Below are 20654 nucleotides of genomic sequence, written 5' to 3' on the forward strand. Positions count from 1 at the left end.
TGGGATTAAATACAAAAGTTTAATTAAGTTTTAAATTGGAAACAGCTGGTGGAAACCTCACATAGCATTGGAGTAGCTGTAATAAAACCATTGGCAACACACAATTATGCTAAATTAAATATCAGGGTTATTTTGAGGTGAAAACATTAAAAAGCAGCAAGAAAATGTGGTTGGGTAATTGAGGTGTTGGAGAACTTCAAAGTAGTTATCAATGTAACAAAATGAATAATCTATTGTTTTTCTTTTAGATTCATAATTTGGGCTAGAATTTTAGATGCACATACATTTTTGTGATCTACAGCAAAAATATCAAAGCTAAATTCAGTGTGTGACATTCCTTGCAAAATTCCTTGAAATATATGGCAGCATTATACTGATGGACTTCATGACATACAGGTTAGAAGACTTCCATGGATTGTCATGTGCCCTCAATTCGACTCAGTGCTAGGGCTCCCCTGAGTAAGCTGCACTCTTGCTGTCTCCTGTTTGGCATATCCCCACATGTAGACCTGTTTGCTTTACTCTCTCAGATAAGTGAGGTGTCATTCCCTCAGCTGTCAAGCATCACTTCATCATCACTTAGTACTCTCTCCAATCTGTCCAGGAAAGGACAAAGGTTAGAATTTAAGGGGATATGTAATGTGAAACTAATGAATTTGTTGGGAAAATGGAGGCAAAAATGTATTCAGTCTACGTAAATTACTAACATCTCCCGATTTAATGCTGATAAACTGAGACCCCATTATCTTTGCAAGAACTTTTCTGTCTGCTCTGTCACTCAGTCTCCACTAAATTGAAAAATAGTTGATGCAATCTGCAGATCATGACTGGAACTTCTGAATGACTGTCAATGTTCCCAATTAAAAGTAACTATTACGGTCATCATTGAGGGAAAAGAAAAATATTTTTATGACTTAATTTGGTTGATTATATCTTGATTGATCTGTAGATTTTTAATATTGCATGCCAATTATTATAATTTCTTAGTTGCAATATAATTTTCTTTTTCCAGTTAGAACACATCCCACTAGGTGACAAAATATAAAGTTTCATTGTTGATGAATATGTCTATTTGTGTGCATTTCAAATTAAGGTCCAAAGTCACAATGTTACATGAAATTCAATGGACCATTGAGTTATTTTCACATTCAACAAGGGTTTGATCCTTTCTTAACTGTTTCCACCCTAAGCAAATGTTTCTGGAATGTAATTGAAGGATTGTGTACATTGTATTGGAAGGATTCTACAAACTGACTGCCTGCTCCTCTACCTCTTGTCTATGACCGCAGAACATTAGAGTATGCCTTTAATTTAGGTGCAGCCATCTTTACTTTTCTCCTCTTCACTTCCCCCTGCTGGTTAACTTGAGTAGACCATCACAAGAGCAATAACACTGACAACCATGCATTGGCATCATGGTCAACACAACATGGTGAGCCATTAGGTCTGTTGTGATCCTAAATTTCTACATTAACACAATAAGTTACCCAACTAGATTTACTGCATTGTATCCATAGTCAGGGCAGTTATGGGGATGCCCCACACAATAACTTTTCATGAAACATTTCTGCCTGTTACTGCTGACAGGAAGGCTGCAGAGTGCTTTGCAAACATCATGGGAGAGGAATGTGGATAGTCAATAATATATGCCAAGACCAAGAATTCACAGCAGTTCTCTACTTGGTGGTGCCTGCACAGGGGAGACAAAAACCACCCATTTGATTTGATCTACGTAATCAACCACTTTGCTCAATCCTGAAATCTGGGATGGCTTGTCGAAGCTTAAGTATGGTGAAACACACCTGTGCCTAAAATATGCACAGTATATTCTCTGGTAAAGAATGAGCTATTCGAAAATGAGAGGTTCCCATCCACAGTAATTGATGTTCTACAGAGAGATATTATATTGAAGATTTGTTAGTCTAAAACATGCTGCACATGTTATAGATTATCTTTGCTCACCTCCTGCAGTGCAGATGTCCATAGCTGCTGCCCAATTAATTAACCCAATTGATGAATGTTGTCTTGCCCCCCAGCAATCTGCTGTTGTTACTACAGGTTATACATGGTCTTCTCGTCTAAGAGAGAACAAAGCTCACAGGTAAGTGTGTTGTTAGATGTCTGGGTGAAGTGTTTGCTGACAGCTGACAGTGTGTGAAAGTCATGAGGTGTGTGTCATTCATGGAGAACCTATGTGTGGGATTGGGTGATAAACCATTTGAAAGTTAGCTGGGAGTTGTATTTGACAGATGTTTACAGAGCGTACAGCATAGATCACCATATAAGGCCAGCTGATGGGATTTCATATCTTCACTTTGATTGCACATGAGGTCACTGCATTTCCATTTTAACTGCATCCAAATACTTAGGAGTCAGTCTTGACGTGGATCTGAATTGTAACACCCTCCTCCCATTCCTGTGAAATGTTGGGGCTGGAACGGTTTCTCGGATCCTGAGAGTAGAGCGCTGCCCTCCTGTTCTCAATCACAACCACAAAGGTTCGAGTTTATTATCATCCGATTGTAGAAGTGCAACCTGATGCAGCAGTGTTCTCTGGTCCTCAGTGCAAAAACATGCAATACTCGTACAAACCAACATAATACACACACACAAACAAATGATACATATGCAGTACATATAGAAAAGTAAATAAATATTGTTGAATAAATAGTAGAATCTCAGAAGGTTTTATTCAGTTGTTCAACAGTCTCACTCAGTTGTTCAACAGTCTCACTGTCGTGGGAAGAAATTGTTTCTCAGTCTGGTGGTTCTGGCTTGAGTACTTCTGTATCTCTTTCCCAATGGAAGTCGTACAAAGATGCTATGTCCGGGTGGTAGGGATCAGCAATGATTTTGTGAGCCCTCCAAAGAATGATCCTAGTAGATCATGTCGATGGGGAGGAGGGAAACCCCAGTGATCCTTTTTGCCACTCCCTCTGGTCCCAAGGATTGACCTCCAATCCAATGTTCTACAGCAACAGTACTACACTGTGAGGCAGACAGCCAGGACATTCTCAATAGAGCTCGTGTAGAATGTTGACAGGATGATGGCTGTAGCCTGACTCAATCTTCTCAGGAAGTGCAGTCACTGCTGCACCTTCTAGATAAGTGAGGAAAGGTCACTACTTAAGAGGACTGCAAGGAACTTGGTGCTCTATACTTCTCCATTACCAAGTTAATAGTATTTAGTGGAGGGTCATTGTCCCTGGTCCTCCTGAAGCCCACAATCATCTCCCTTGTCTTGTCCACGTTGAAACTCAGGTTGTTATTCTTGCACCATATCATGAGATTTTCCTCTGTAGTGTGACTCATCGTTGTTGCCATAAAGGCCAACTACTGTCGTATGATCCGCAAACGATGACTCTGTTTGACATAGATCTGGTGATGCAGTCATGGATGGGTAGTGTGAACAGGAGCAGGTTAAGCACACAGCCCTGAGGTATGCCAATGCTCAGTGTGGTGCTGCTCTATGTTCTGCTGCCAACCCGGGCATACTGTGATGTTTCCGTTAGGAAAAAGAGGATCCAGTTACTGAGAGGGGTGTTGAATCCCAACAAGGACAGCTCTTCCACCAGCCTCTGTGGAATGATTGCACTAAACACTGAGCTAAAGTTGATGAACTGGCATCCCAGGTGGGTCAGGACAGAGCGGAAGGACAAGGCTATAGCATCATTAGTGGAATGGTTTTGTCTAGACAAAATGAAATGGGTCCAGTGTCCCTGGAAAGTGCATTTTGATGTGCTCCATCACTAGAGGTTTGAAGCATTTCATAATGTTGGAGGTCAATGCCATGGGGCAGTAGTGGTTGAGACCTGTTACTGTCATCCTCTTTGGTACTGGGTGATGGTGGATATCTTGAAACCATGGGGATAATGGCTGCTGCAGTGAGATGCTGAAAATGTTCTTAAGGATTTCTGTCTGTTGGTCTGTTCAGTACCGCATGGAGAGAAGATAGGGCACACGTGGTCTCCCCCTGGTGGAAATGGGGTTTCTCATGGGGAGCCCTATGGTTACTTATGTACTTAGGTATCGATTTAAGTAATCAGGGTCCCCAGAAAGATGAACAGATTGAATCACTAAAGCTCCATTGTGGGTCCCTGCAGGAGGCACTGGAAATTGCCATACTGTGTATCAGCAGCTCTGAGGTACAGCTGCACTGCTTTACAACAGCTTAAATACACTCACTTGTTTTTTTTCCCAGCACATCATGAAATCAGCTTTCTTTTATTCCTAGACACAAGACTGAATTCTTCAACCTCCCAAACACTATCCAGCCACACCCCTCTGATTTTCTCATTGGATCGCCGTCATACAAGTGATCCTGATGTAACCACTCTCTGACTTCTGCAGAGGCTAGTTACACTGAAGCTGCCTGCTAGCTAGTCAAAGCCTGGCAGCTTCAGGCAGCCGTCCAATCCGGCTGGCAGGTTGATCCTGTAAAAATCAGAGCTTTCTTCATCCATGGAAAAGAATGATGCATGGTCGGGAGATGGGAATGTGTGGCTGAACAGTGATGACTTTGAGGAGGCTGGGTCTGATTACACGCGTGCCCCCACCCCTGCATCCCAGGGACCTTGTAAGCCCCGCCGGAAACCACGTGGTCCACCACAAGGGCCCTGGCAGCCTTCAACAATGGACAGGCGAGGCTCTGAGCAGACAGGCAAGGGGCTGGTAGGAGATTGTAGAGACCCAGGAATACTCCTCCAAAGAGTTGGCCGGGCTGGTGGACAGATACCATCAGTGGTCTGGCGAGCATTTAGCTGCATGGTACTCTGCCTGTAGGATGAAGAGGCCCCCCATATTTACCTCTCCCACCTAGAGGCCTGCACTCTGGGCAGTCTGTTCATGCAGCAGACAGTCAATATCTCCCTGCGGGTGTCACCTGAAGGGATCAATGAGGTGTCCACTTTGTGTGATCACCTGGTGAATGCAGCGCGGGCCAGGTTCCCCACACTTTTAGAGTGGGACCTGTCATGCTGACCGCAGTGACACACAGTCAAAGAGGGTGCAAGGTCATTAGGGAATAGGACCTTATTACTAGCCTCTACATTTGGGCTCCTAGGTGCCACCTCCCTGGGGACACTAGGGTAGCCTCCGCCTTGGTTGGGTACTTGGTTATCATTGTTCACTCCAACCTCAGAAGGGTGGTCTTGCCCTTGATGGGACTGGCGACCAGCAAAAACCATCTGGGAAGCCATTGCCCTTTTGGAGGAGCTATAATATTTGGAACAGAAAGCACCCATCCAGGGGGTACCCGCACAGTTTTGCCACATGGAAACAAGGCACAGTGATGGCAAGAATGGTGAGAGCGCATTCCCCTTGTCCTCAAGGATATGTACCATGCCCTAACACATCTCAGAGTAGCCTCTGCCCACATACATGGCATCCCTACCCCTTGGATATTAGAGGTGTGGCAGGAGTGCTATGGGAAAAAGTCATGGAAACCCGCACTGCCGACTGCACCGATCACAGTGCTGCCCACCGCACTCCCAATAAGCACCCGCCTGCTCCTCCCTCAGCTGAAGCAGCCCCTACTGCTCTCAGGGCAGCAATTATCATGTAAGTCATTACATTGATGACATTGCCAACAAAAGCACACAGTTGGACCGGACACCCCTTGCACCGGACACCCCTTGATCCAATGAGAAAATCAGAGGGGTGTGGCTGGATAGTGTTTGGGAGGTTGAAGAATTCAGTCTTGTGTCTAGGAATAAAAGAAAGCTGATTTCATGATGTGCTGGAAAAAAAAACAAGTGAGTGTATTTAAGCTGTTGTAAAGCAGTGCAGCTGTACCTCAGAGCTGCTGATACACAGTATGGCAATTTCCAGTGCCTCCTGCAGGGATCCACAATGGAGCTGCTGCGAATAATTCCGTTCCTGCCCCATAAGATGGAGGCCATGGACCCCGGTGAATCCAATCAGCAGTCTGGTCCTGTCTGGGTGATCTGAGGACATTTCTCCCAGTGGCTATCCACTGAGAAAATAGAAACACCCAGCACTGAATGGCGCTGGTTAACACCAGGGCAGAACACACAATTATCTCTGGGAATCCTGAGGGGTTAAAGGGGGCCTGAAGTTAGTGTAGAGAGGCTAGGGACTCCATCCTCTTTGCCAGAGAGGTCAATTTCACCTCTCCATAGGCAGTGAGCCTCCCTGTCCCATGCTGGAGCTGGTAGCAGTCTCTCCCTAGTGCATTCTGGGAATTAATTTGCTTAAGTGGCAGTCACTGAGTACCTACAAGGGAATATTTACATTTGCAGTCGCCTGAGTAACTATTATCATCGGGGTGGCCAAATGGACTCCCCTTGTCATTTCCACCCCCCACCCCCAGGTAGTCTGCTGGGAGGCAATGAGGAGATCGCGGAAGCGATTGATACCCTCCTCAACAAGGGGGTGATCAGACCAGCTGTCCCCCCACAATAGCCCATTTTCACCCTGTTTGCAAGAAAAACATCACTGGGTGCATGATAATAGTTTACCGCAAATATACTGTGGTAGACCTTGCCAAAGTGTTCTTCTCTACCACCTTAAACCCCAACTCCCAGAATCAGTTTTCCCTCACATTGGGTGGCACATAAAACACTTTTTGTTTCCTACCCCAGGGATATTTCCATAGTCTCATCCTCTGCCATGCATTAGTAGCCCACAACCTAAAGAATATTGCCCTCCCCGCTGACATCCATGTAAGTCATTACATTGATGACATTCTGATCCAGGGCTCTACAGAGGAGACAGTAGCACAGGCACTAGACTCGTTCATCTCTACACTCTGTGCTCGTCGCTAGGCAATCAATTGGGATCCCAGCCAGACGGTCTTCTTCCTGGGAATCCAGTAGCACTCAGGCAGAAGACAGTTAGAGCAAAAGAGAAAGCGAGGGAGAGAGGGAGGGGGGGGGGAATGGCAGCCAAGGCAGGGGAAATGCTCCTCTTTCAAGATGTGGATCTTCAAGGAAGCCAGCAGTCACCCTGATGATGACTTCATCTGAGAGAAGTGCATCCAGCTGTAGCTCCTGACAATCTGAGTTAAGGAATTGGAGCTGGCATTGGATGAACTCTGGATCATTTGGGTGTGATTAAATCAACAACAGGATGACTCCACATATATATAGGCTCATCAGTAGGGGTGAACGGAATGGTGGCTTGGATGCCTTGTTGACATGACATGGGGTCGGAGATTCACAATTGCCCACTGTAGGTACATTTAAAAGTAGGCTAGGAAGAAGGGTCTCATGGACTGCCATATGGATGCCCACACCAACAGGTTCATAGCAAAGTCCATTCACAATGCCACAGTGGACCATGCAATGCAAATCTGCCCAGACTCCATCTGCTCCAATGGATCTGGCAACATAGGCAATATGGACAACATGGGCCCACGGGAAGAGCAATCATCTGGGGTCTGATAGAATATGAGTCTGGGCAGAAGGCCAGGATAAGGTGGTGACAGCTGTCGACAATTGCCCCACATGCCAGCAGGTTAAACTGTGGGGCTGGCTAAAGGGTACACCAGGGCACATTCGACATGGCATAGGAGCAGGCCAACTATGGCAAGTAGACTATGTTGGCTCTCTTCAACCCCAAAAGAAAAGGCTTTCATACTTCTCTGGTGTCCTGTGAATGACCCCACCAGGACAACACCATGTGGGGACTGGCATAGTTATCCTCCATTTATGGAACACCATTGGAGGTATCATCCAATCAGGGCTTACACTTTATGGGGTCTAGGTACAAGATTGGGCAACAGAAGCTGGTATCTTGTGGCTGTTCCACAACCCTTACCGCCCACAAGAATCAGGACTAATTGAAAGAATGAATGATCACTTCAAACAAAAGCTCCACATGCTGACACTTGACCACATGTTCAAGGAGTGACTCAGCGTGCTGCAAGAAGCAGTGGACCATCTTAATTCACGATCCACTACAAAGCAGGGATCCCCACTTTCTAGATATTTGGCCACATCTGCTCAACAAAAGATAGATGAGGTTGACCTTCAGGACCCTGAGGAGTCCAGTAGGGTATGGGTGCAGTTGCCACAGGGTCCACCCAGAAGAGGTGAAGTAGTTGCTCGGGGACTGGGAAGCACTCTATGGGTTGTGTTGCTGGGAGAAATGTTGTTGTCATGTTTCCACACAAACAAACTCTCCAAGAGGGAGTGAAGAAAATTCCCACCCACACACCCTACAAAACAAAGACAATTCAATGCAGGACAAAGTCTACTTCAACACAACAGTGCACCACGATTCCTCTCATTGATTTTCATAGTCTTCCAGTCTTCACCATCAGCTTGTTTTAGCTGCAGGAACTGTTGGCCTGAATTATGCAGAAAACTTTCAGCAGAAGCAAGAGCTTTCCATGGGCACATTACCACAGGAAATTCAAGCTTAACGATGTCAACAACCTTGTAATGGACCTTTCAATTACAGATTACAGCCTTTGTAATGGACCTTTTTTAATTGAAGCCTGAGCTGTGGCATTTAATTTTCACTGATCTCTCAGCACACTCTCAGGGAATTTTAATTTCATCTTTTAATTACAATGTTGCAGATCATCCACTAGCAGGAAATATATTTATTTTGTAACCACTCGGTAATGACAGAGAGCCTCCGGTCCTCCCCGATAATAGAAACTAATTCCTCATAGGGTGGTGCTTCAGGAGCTTTTATGTAAAAAACACTAATATGGCCAACTTTCAGTCCTGACTCCTTCTTCCTGGCTATTATTAGAGAGAACCAACACAAGCATATGTGACACCCATTTAAAGGGAATACGAGCAAGAGCGGCATCCTAGTGTCAGACGACAGCCCAGAAAAAGGGAGCACTCCCTCAAGGATACAGGTACACCCCGGATGCACACCTGCCAGCCTGCCCCCTGCCTCACCATGGGGTAGCATTGCAAAGGGCATTTGGGAGCACCCAAATGCGAAACCAAGGTGTAGGTTGCACTAGCCAAAGAGGGCTTTGGCACTTTATGGATGACCTTGCACTGTTTGCTTGCAGATGTTGGTGGTAAAGGTGCACACATATATGCCAGCTAAGCCAGAGAAACCAGCCATTGGAGTCAGTGAACAGACTATTTTTCTTTCTCTTCCCTCCCCTCTCACACTGGAGGGCAGTTTCCCACAGAAACCTGCTCCATCGGGAACACAATGACTCTGTTTAGTCAGGGGGTGGGAGGGTGGAAGCTGGTGAGGCATTGCCATTGAGTTTGATAATGTGACTTGACCATCATATGGAAGGCACCTGTGAATATATTGATTCATTTGATTTGAATCATTTTAGATACATTTTTACAGTTATAATGTGTTACTTAGATATTACCGTCGAGAAATCAGTTATTCATAGTCTTTGTAGTGATGTGATTTCTAAGGGGTGAAATATATGGATTGTGGAGAATCACATGGTCTCCCTGTCTGGAAGATTGTGGGTCATCACGTGACCTCCCTGTCTGAAACTTATTCAGAAGTCGCATCACCTGCCAATCAAGTTTGGACTCCGGCCTCCCATTTGCTGTTGGCTGATTTAAATGACTCAGGGTCATCATTGGTGAGATGCCCAGTTCAGAACAGTATAAACATTGATGCATATCACATTTCTTTCTCTCTCTGCATCTTAGTCCGAATCCATCACTCCATGTCAGGTCGCTACTGTAGACATTGCTGGAGTAGTCATGGGTAAGGTATGCACTACACTTAAGTTGAGCCATAGTAACTGCAATAGATCAGTGCTTGCAGAGAGCCACACGACCCCCACCAACCCCCCCATCCCCCTGTTGGTACAGGAAAATGGGAGTGTGTTTGAAAGTCCCTGTCTGTGAGTGTGTATATGTTCAGGGGCTTGGTAGAAGAAAGGCACCCATTGGAGGCCAACCTGGGTCCGATGTGAATGTCTATATAATTGTTTAGTTGTAGAGTAATTAAATATCATTTGATGTCTTCTCCTGTTTATCTCCCATGTGTTCAATAAGATTACCTTTGATTGTAACACTTGTGGCCAGACTCAATCTCTGAACCCACTGATGGGCACTACCAGTAACCGCAGAGACAAGACTGGGGGAATGATAGGCTTTAATAAACAAGACTCTTGCTGTCCCAGATCCAGGTATAGGGATGGAGGGAAGGGAGAGGAGGCTCGACCTTTATGGCCCAGGACCATAGGGGAGGAGTCATAGGATATGAGCCATCAGTGGGCAGGTCAGCTCCATATATACAGTAGCCAACAATAACTATATACAATGGAGGAAACGTATCACCACATTCACCCCTTCTTTTAAAACAGAACTCCCACCCCCTCAGTTTTTGAACAAAAAAAAACTGCCAAGACTAAAGATTCAGACGCAACAGTGATCTCCTCTGTCTATGGGACCTGCGGGGAGCACGGGTGGGGGTGGTCTGATGTTCTGCCAGCCAAGTGTCAAGAGGCTAGTTCACCGTCTGCCAACGTGGAGAGGATGCTGTCTGTGTTGGGGTGATGTCGGAAACAGTATGGGAGGGAGGGGGGGTGGTCAGTGCCCTGATAGGAGCTGGCCCCATTGGAGTGAGGTCCGCAGGGGGGGGTGGTGTCCCAGGTGAATCTGCTCCTAACAGTGAGTCCCATGAGGGGGGGTGGTGTGCAATGCAGGGTAGTCAGCAGTGTATGGGGTGGTTCCAGGCTCTCCGGCATGCACCAGATCCCCAACGGGTACTCTGTCTTCATGACCATTGGGGTACGTCACGAAGGCATACTGAGGGTTGGCATGAATGAGGTGTACCTCAGTCTTATGACCCCTCACGTGTCTCTGGAGCAGGACTGGGCATGGCATCGCCAACCAGGTGGGGCATCGAGGACCCATTCGCCGACTTCCTGAGGAAAGCAAACATACGTTCATGCGGAGTGGTGTTTGTGGTGGTGCACAGGAGCGATTGGGTGGCGTGTAATGCCTCTGGAAGAATGACTTGCCAGCGAGACTCTGGCAGGTCTCTGGATTTCAGAAAGTTCAGGAAGTAAATGTTCCTGTTAGACGAGGGAAGGGGGCACTTGAAATCGACACTGAGACGTTCAAATAGGTGTGTGGTCTTTATGAGGTGTGGCTTGTTGGGTCTGTAGAACTGCGGCTTGCATTCATTGCAGACCTGAGAGCATCTGGTCATGGACCTGACATCCTCAATGGAGGATGGGAGGTTCCGAGTCTTGTTGAAGTGGAACAGTCTTGTAACTCCAGGGTGGCAAAGGGCATTGTATAGGGCTTGGAGATAGTCGAGGCGCACATCCCCCGGGATAAAGCATCAGGGACTCCCCAGCACAAGCAGGGCATGAATGAACTCTTCTGTCGACTCACCAGGCTGCTGTTTTCGGGAAGCTAGGAGGTAATGTGAGTACGTTGTTGATCTTCGGATTGTAGAGGGCCCGAAGCTCAGCCATCGGCTCGGCTCCTGATGGCTTGGAAAGCTCCCTGGCCGACTCTTGCTTGCAGAACTTCGAGTTTCTTTTCATCAGAGTCCACCGGGTCGGCAGCGGCCTCGAGGTTGCTGAAGCAGCTGATCCACTGTTTGTAATATTCAGACGCTCCTGGAGAATCAGTCGGGGCGCAGCAGCTTCTCCATTACCGAAGAGATGATTTCTGTGTATTAAACTGATAGGCACTACCAGTAACCATAGAGACTAGACTGAGGGACTGATAGGCTTTAATATACAGCAGACTCTTGCTGGCCCAGATCCAAGTTTAGGAATGGAGGGAAGGGAGAGGTGGCTCAACCTTGATGGCCCAGGGGAGGAGTCCTAGGATATGAGTCATCTGTGGGCGGATCAGCTCCATATATACAGTAGCCAACAATGGAGGAAACGTATCACCACACCCACCAAACCTGATACCTTCCAAACACAAGAGCCATCAGATTTCTGAACTGACATTAACCTTTGGATACAACTTCACTTTTTTTTTGCACTAATTATTTATTTTTTAAAAATCTTCTATTTACAGAATTGTCATTTATAATAATTTTTGCATCTTGTTCTGCAAAATATTGCTGCCACTAAACAACAAATTTCATGACACATGATCGTGAAGATCTACCTGATTCTGATTCTGAAATGGACCCAACCAATCTCATTTATAGAGCTATAGATATTTACTTTGCAAATAAGCAGCATAATTAGCTTTTTCTGAATTCTGGTCCCGATGAAGTAAAGCACAACCTTTTTTCCCCATTCAATAACATAAGAAATAGAAATGAGATAGACCATTTGGCCCCATGTCTGTTATGCTATTCCATTAGGTAATGGCTGATCTTTTACCTGAGTTCAAGTTCCTCTACTAATGCTATCTGCTTCAACTCCTTTAATATCCACAAATCTATCAATATTTGTCTTCTACTTGGTAGTTGAGCCTTTTCAACTGTTTTGGGTGAAGAATTACAGAGATTCACCACACACTGAGTAAAGAAATTAATTTTTGTCTCTGACTTGAATGGCTGACCATTTATTTTGAGGCTATGGCCAACTTATTCAACCATTTCAATTCTTAGTCACACTCTCAAGCTCACATGTCTGTCCATGGCCTTTCACACTACCCCACCCTGACTACCCGCAGAGTGGAGGAACAAAACCTCACTTTTCGTCTGGGCATTCTCTAACCCCAGCGCATGAACATTAAGTTCACTGCATTCCACTAATCAGCTTGCCTCTTCCCCCCTTGCCTCCCCCCCCATTCATTGTTCCAGTTCCTACTTCCTTTCTCTCTCCACCTAGCTTCCTGCAGTGTTTCCCCCTTCCCCCCCCCCCATCATCTCTCACCCTCACCACCCCCATTCCCCCCTTCCCCCTTTTGTTCGGACATCTCTCCTTTTCCCCCACACCTTGATGAAGGTCTCAGGCCTGAAAATTTGGTAGTATCTTTAGTTTTGCTACATAAAGGCACTGCTTGACTTGTTGAGTTTCTCCAACATGTGTGTTTTTTCATTTAACACAGTGTCGACAGAATCCTGTGTTTTACCCCTTTATTCTGGATACCCCAATTAGAACAAACATTGAGATCTCATTCTTCCCGTTAAGTACCTGAGGAATGCTGGGTTTCAATGGGATTACTTCTCATTCTCATGAGAGCAGTAAAAACATGTATTGCACCAAGGAGATGACTTAGTCACTTTGCACAATCCTTTCATGTTTCCAGTTCAGTCCACGTTAACCTCTGATGCATTACAAACCATTACATGGATGTCCCAAGAATTTTCTATAACATCTGACTCATGCCATATTCATGACAAAATAACAGTAATTGGGAAATAACTGGCATTGATCTGCTTTTTTTAAACTAATCCTTAAGTGAAATTATATCTGGGAGTGTGGTGGTGCACCACCGGCCTACTGCAGGGAAAAACCTTTGTACCTGCAGGAGTGTAAGGGGACAGGACGCACCTGGCCGCTGCCAATCTGTCAGCCTGAATGGATCAAACCCCACCCAGTTGGGTGTCAATCATCCTCCGGGATATAAGCCTGCGCTAGCCTCCCGAGGCCTCACACTGAGTTGCTGCAGCCACAGCCAGCTTGGCTCTGTGGAAGTCTTTGTAGATTAAAGCCTGTTGTACAGTCTTTACCTTGTGTGTCTCTGATTCTGTCTAACAGTGCACCACAGGGAGGTCCTCTGATTTTCAGTATGACTGGGTTGAAAATTATGGGGATGTTGGTAAAAGAAAGGCAGGGGGAGAAAGGAAATGGTTTTCAGCTGCATGGGGAACATACAGGAAAAACCTTGCAGTATCTTTGCATTCAGGTTCTATACAGAGCACAACACAAGGATTGTGTGCTTATTTAGAAAGACAGTCCCGTTTGTAACAATAGACAAAGCCAACTGCTAACGTTGCCTTTTCCTTGGCTGTACCAGTCAAGGTCACCCTAAAATTACCGTGTTTCTATATCCTTCCAGGTTGTAGCCTTGTTAACACAGATTTACTGTTAACTTTTACATTATGAAGTAGCCAGAGCATTCATCATTTTTCCCAGTGGGCCAGTGAAACATTCTACCCTCAAGGAAAAGTTATCGTCGAAGGGAGAAGTGCTAAAAATAAATCTCAATTTCCTCCTCATCCTGAATACCCAGCAGGTGAATATTGTCCATGGTGCATCTTGCAGATTAGGTTCTGATATCCTGAATAGAAATAAGGAAAGCAATTAAAATTGCCCAGAAGACTACCTGCCCACTAATATCTGCTTTTATTTTGGAAAAAAATCAATCTGTTCTTCAAAGCAGATGAGAAGGTGGTTGTGTGAAGGGTGACAATCCCCATTTAATTGTCACTGAATACAATCGACTCTGTTAAGTAGAGGCCAATCACAACAGCAGACGAATGGATATTTTTGGAATTCACAGAAGACTTTTCTTGAAGTCCATGTCCATTTTGCAGCAGTTAATGTTCCAACACTCTTGGTTTATGAGATTTGTTAAATCAATTCCTTTTTCATGAAAGATTGTGAACTTTCCCTTTGAATTGCAATCTACACTTGTTCCTTTATGTACTGATAATAATGGAAAATTCAGAAACATTAGAAATCTTTCTTTAATTTATTTCATTTTGTTTGCACAACTTTTCTTCCTATTTAACCCTAACAACTTTGGTCATCTGCTTCTTGAACCACATAAGTGACAGTACCCTGATAATAAAAAAATAAATCTGCAGATATTGGAAATTGAAAATATTGGGGAAAATTGAGGAAATACTCAGCAGGGCAGGCAGCATCTGTGGTTAAAAAAAAACAGAGCTCATGTTTCAAGTCAAAGACCTTTTGTCATTGACCTGAAATGTTAACATGTTTCTCCTCCCACAGAGGTTCCTAAGTATTTCGAGGATCTCCTGACAGTCCAGTTGTCAGCAGTCAAATACATAGGTTTACCTGCACATCTGTAACAATTCTGTGTCTAAATTTTTATAATGGTATTTGTTTTGCTTCAGTACAATGTGGTCTACTGAATGGCCTCACTTGCAAGTCCTGTATGTTTTTTACTTGCTAATGTTACAAGCCCAGAGGATCCCAAAACCCAGCAGCAATAGATATTCACCAAGTCAAATGGTTACTTAACAAAAGTTGCTTTTAATTATCTTTAAACATGAAAACAGGATTAAACTTGAACTTATCACTATTAACTTAACTAACCTAACTTAGCCCTCTTCTAATTCTAAGCGCATGTATGTAATGATCAGAAAAGTTCTTTAGTTCACAGTCCAATCTCAATTCTCATTCCTCCAAGTTCACTGGTTGCAGGCAATTCTTATGCTGTGCACAGAATTTAACATTTATGAAGTTCACCAGGCTTTGGTGCTTGAAAGGTAAATGGTTACTGCTCAGGAAGGTTCTTGACGGTTTTCAGAAACATGTTGTTTCTGGACACAAACTGATCCCTTTTGTTCAGCCACTTCAGTGTCTTGCTGAAGAAACTGGCCCCTTCAGGATTCTCCAGATGATAGCCTCTTTCTTTCAGGTCAGCACAGAGTTCCTTTTTTGTTTTCCTTATTTCAAGTGAAACACTAGGCAGCCAGTCCTCTCCTATTGTATGGTCCACAAGGGCTATGACAAGGCTGAACTATCACTCACAACCAGTCTTCAAAATGGGGTTTTCCACAAGCTTGCCAGCTTGTCCTGATCCATTCCCAGTTGCTGCTGCTGACTGTATCACTGTAGAACTGACCTCTCTCTTTCATGTTTTGCCTTTTTGTAAACAACAATTCATTAATGAAGTCTCTTGGGCACTCTCCACAGTTTTTGCAAAGGCCCTCAGGAGCCACCCTGTCTGGATTGAGGAGAGTTCCAGTATTTTAAATGAGATCTGCTTTGAAGTGTTTGTATGTGACCTACACTTAAAAAAATGTCCCCATTTATCTCCCAAAAACATATCTATGTACGATACAAACACAACATAATCTGTCACACTAATTCCACATTGAGCAAAAATTCTGGTGTATTTGCAGGCATGTGCTCTTGACAGTCTTGAAGAAAACATATTTTTCCAAAATTATGAAACTCAAACTCCACCATTTTTGTACTTTGAAGAAACTGAAGACAAGGAAAATAGTTTTTGAATTAAAGTGGTACTCATTTTTTTCAAGCAAATGGAAATGCAATGGGAGAAGATTATATACTTTTAAAAAATAGGACTGAAAAATGACCACAACAGTCAGTTTGATTGTAGCACACCCCCAGATGTCGGAAGAATATTGCAAGATACTGCCACGTTTCTTTGCTGCAAATAACATTTGTGATGAATATAAACAGAGGTTTATACTGATTAGTGTGGTGCAATCCCTGTATATGATCAAACAATAAACCTACTAATGAAAATAATAAGGAATAGGTGGGTTCAATGAAAAATTACTTTGAATTAGGCTTTCTACAAGCACATTTGAACTTTAAAAACTGTGTGTGTGAGAATTTACTTGTGCAGTATTGCTGATTTGATCATGGTAATTGAATGAAACAGTTGCAGACAGTTCTTCCTATGTGCAAGAAAATAGAAATCACGATGATCCAGGGCATTTGGTGCATTTTTAACATTGGTAATTATTCTTTAAATGGACAGAGGTACTATAATCAATTTTCTCGGTCATTTTTCCTTTTAAACTTTTCCAATTCTCTGTTAAAACAGTTTGACCATTTCTCTCTTCACTGATGCTGTCTTGCCTTCTGAATGCTTCCAGCACTCTGTTTCTATTCACTTTAGACCTTTGGCCTCCCCAATTATTTTGTATTTTAAAGTTAAAATCACTGCCTGAACCATACCAATAGTTCAAGAAGCATACATTTTATAATCCATTTATCCTCTCTGTGAAGGTGTTCCTTTTAAATCTACCCTTTTGTAGTCTGGCAGCAATTTTCATTTTACAACTCTCGTAACTAATTTTCTGGCCACACAAACATTTTCATAATTTTGATATTCTTCCCATAAACTCTGTTTAAACTAGATTATTCAGAAACATATCTGAAATGAGATATCCCTTTCTGAGCAATGACTTTCCTATCCAAGGAAGTGCAATACCTTTTTCTTTGCTTTTTAAACACAAAAAGATATGGAAATTTTAGTGAATAATATTTTCCAAAATTCATCATCTCCACTGTAAAACTATTCATGTTAACATCAGTATGCATTCTTTTATGAATACTGCTTAATACTAATGCAATGAAAGTTGTTTTTTTAAGCAATGATAACATTTAAATGGTTACAATGTCCAATATATTTTTTAATACTGGTGCAGTAGCTATTTGACATTAAGATGTAAATGCAACCACATGTTAGTATTCAAATTACTAGGAGTTGTGCCTGGTGAATGATTAACAAATGTATCAGCTTTATTCTGACAGATCAGTGACACTGAAGCTGAAGAAGTGAATGTTATGTATGAATTTTGGGATGAGATTTAATTACGTGGTGTAGAACTGATTGAATGAGGGGGGTTATTGAAATCTGAATCAGTAGAGAAGGAGAAATCTGACAGATGACCAGACAAGAAGGTGACTGTGGCAACCAAGATGCGAGGGACCAAGTGGCTAAAGGACTCACACATGCTGCGGGCTGTTGGCGATTTGCAGTCGAAAGAAGTTTTGGAACCGGGATTCAAGAGGGAGCTGAGGACAAGAAGGATTCCCAAAAGGCCTCAGGCCCTGAAAGCTTCCTGATCACATCAACGTTTGGATCTGGAGCTCGGGTTGCCAATGGGTTGAATAGGAGTGTGCACGGCTGCAGAGGCTGCAGGGGTGCTAGAGGTGAATCCACGGACATTCAATGTCTCTGAATGGACTCTTTCTCTTATTATGGGGGGGGGTGGGCAATGCTCATTGCAACTCTTTGTTTGCCTTTACATCAGGCGAAGGTCAACATATATCATGTATATTACATTTTTTTTGTATTGTTACCTGATAATAAAAGGAACCTTGAATCTCAACCTACAAGAATTGTTGCAAGGAGATTTGATGAGTAGAAGAGCAGATGTCATGTAGGATCCAAACCTGAAAAGAAACAGATGTTATCACAAACAGGTGTATGCAAAGGATAATTCTAGAACTTGGGTGTCTGTTTAATGTGAGGTTGAACATACGAAAAAACCAGGGCAATATCTGTGTAGGATGTAGAAAATAAAGGCATTGTTAATTACTAATAAGAACATCAAACTGCGCAAAGTCATTAACAGAATCCAAATTTAGCAAATAGTTTTTGACATGTTGATAGGTTAGAAGTATAGTAACGATTCCCTTATCAACATTTACCAGTCAAAGGATGATGTTACCTCTTTTTAAATTCAAGGTAAAAATGGATAAGTTTGGGAATTCCTCCAGGATTAACTTTAACAAAATGATAGTCACAAAATACAACTTGAACACAAACTTCCTTCAGTGGAAATAAGAGTTTTGCTTAAAAAATTGATTGAAGAAACATGTTGCATCATTCAATAAAAAGTAATACCTCATTGGAAAGCACAGCTGTGGGGTTATGCAAGATGAACCTAGGACAGACACCAGGAGGCATTTTTTTCCATTGAACTGGATCAAAGCTAAAGGTTGACAGAGCAGGTGGTTGAGACCAGACATAGAATTTGTTTAGAGAAGGGTTAAAGTACTGTCCTAGACAGAAGCTAATATTAGTATTCTGGTTAAAAAAAATATTTGTTATGGCATCCTGCACAATCTGGTCCTGCTCCTCCCCCGTCTCTCAACTCCTCTCTCCTTTGCTGTTCTGTTCCCTTCTGCTGCCAGCTTCAAGGACAAAAATCTTTGGCAACCATTACTAGAGTAACTTAAACAAAACAGACAGAAATCATTCAGTGTAATGTTGTTCCCAGCAGTCAGTATTATTTGAGTCATTGAAAAATAGCAAAAGAAAAAGTCAAGCAGCCTGAAAGGACAAACATTTCATATATACACAAGGATACATATGAGGATATATATTAGGGCAGCACTGTTAGCGAAGCAGTCAACTCAACGCTTTTACAATGCCAGTGGCCCAGGTTTAAATCCAGTGCTGTATGTAAGGAGTTTATACATTCTCTCCGTATTCCTCTCACCCTTCAGAAATTGGTTTATTTGTGTGTGTGTGTGTGTGTGTGTGTGTGTGTGTGTGTGTGTGTGTGTCGCTCAGGCAAGGCAAACAAACAAGGCTAAAAGAACTGACAATACAATATGGGTCCAATACTGCTTAGCACGGTAATGTAAGATTCAGCAGGGTCACAGCCTCAGCCCCACACACACACACACACACACACACACACACACACACACACACACACACACACACACACACACACACACACACACACACAGGAGAACATTGTTTACTTTCAATGAGAATATGGATAGGGAAAGCTCAGAGGATATAGGCCAAATGAAGGCAAATGGGACAAGCTCAGACAGACACCTTCGGGTAAACTATGACTCGAGGTCTCTATAGTTCCGATATCAGTGCACTCCAATTTTTAGCTCACAGTGGCTTAATTAACAGTCAACTAGGGGCTATATTGCATGCAGTGCCACTGACAGCAGGATGGCTTAATTATATGAACAGTCAGGTGCTTGGGCTGAGTAATTTTTTTCAACAAGCATTACCCCATTATTTTAATACTAAAACAGATTCTTTTAATATTTTTAGTCCAGGCCAGAATGTCTACAGAATAATTCAATATACAATGGCAGAGGGTTCAGCTTAAACCCAAGAAAGTCACACTTGTACCATTCACTGAATTCAAGCGAGTGTCCATAAAATAAGTCTGGTATTATCAAGTTTTGCGGACTTTGGATTTTTGATACTTCAGACTGAAACATTTACCAGCAGGAGTAGATTTGAAAACCTCAGTCTGCAGGTTGTTCTTCTAATTATTGTTTCTCCATTTAGACAATTCAACCAATTATCCCTAAGTTGGTCTAAACTTTGGCCTTTATCCTCCAATTAATGCATTTAACTTCCTCTTGATGAGGAACAGCATTTTCTCAGCACAGATGCAATGCATAATGGAGTCATTGAGTAAATATTACAATACACTAAAATAATGAGAGATACTTCCTCGTGACCCAGTGAGTTTAAGCTGAAATTATTTTAAATCAAACTGCATCATTATTAGTCCTTGTTCATACACTATAATTGATCCACGGTTGCAATGAATAGTGGATTATTCCACACATAATGAACATATTAAAAGTAACAGAACATTAAAAATACAACAGAAAGTAATTCCAAATGCAGAGCTCGGATTTGAAGTGGCTTTAGCTATCTTTTTTCACAACAAAAATGTTGAATTGTGTGGAAATAAAAATTGCACAATGCTGAGATATTGCACCATATTTTTTTTAAAATCAAAGGGTAGCAAATCAATCTGTTATTAATTATGTTGCTTATTTGTCTGTTGGAATATATCCATAGCTACAATGAATATGATACACAGTTATTCATTTATTTATTTTTGGGAGCATGAACATTGCATGCAAGTTCAGGATTTACTGTTCATTTCTAATTGGCTTCGAAAACGTTGACATAAGCTATTTCCTTGAACCTCTATAGCCTTCTGGTGAATTTACTTTCACAATGCTGTTGGTGGAAAAGTTCAAGGATTTAAGTCCAGTGATGAAGAAGGACTCAAGATGTACGTTCAAGTCAGGAAATAACTGTGTGACTTGAAGGGGAATTTGCAATGCATTGTATTTCCGT

General features: G+C 42.9%; 1 long non-coding RNA gene across 1 annotated transcript in view; it reads left to right on the top strand.

The window, feature by feature from the left end:
- Window positions 1-20654, top strand: part of LOC138737688 (uncharacterized) — a 37766-nt gene that overhangs the window by 3131 nt on the left and 13981 nt on the right. Inside the window, exon 2 of the long non-coding RNA XR_011341148.1 lies at window positions 2037-2101. This is a non-coding gene — a long non-coding RNA (uncharacterized lncRNA). The remainder of the gene's footprint in view (window positions 1-2036; window positions 2102-20654) is intronic.

Source organism: Narcine bancroftii, chromosome 6 (genome assembly GCF_036971445.1).
Source record: "Narcine bancroftii isolate sNarBan1 chromosome 6, sNarBan1.hap1, whole genome shotgun sequence".
NCBI lineage: Eukaryota > Metazoa > Chordata > Chondrichthyes > Torpediniformes > Narcinidae > Narcine > Narcine bancroftii.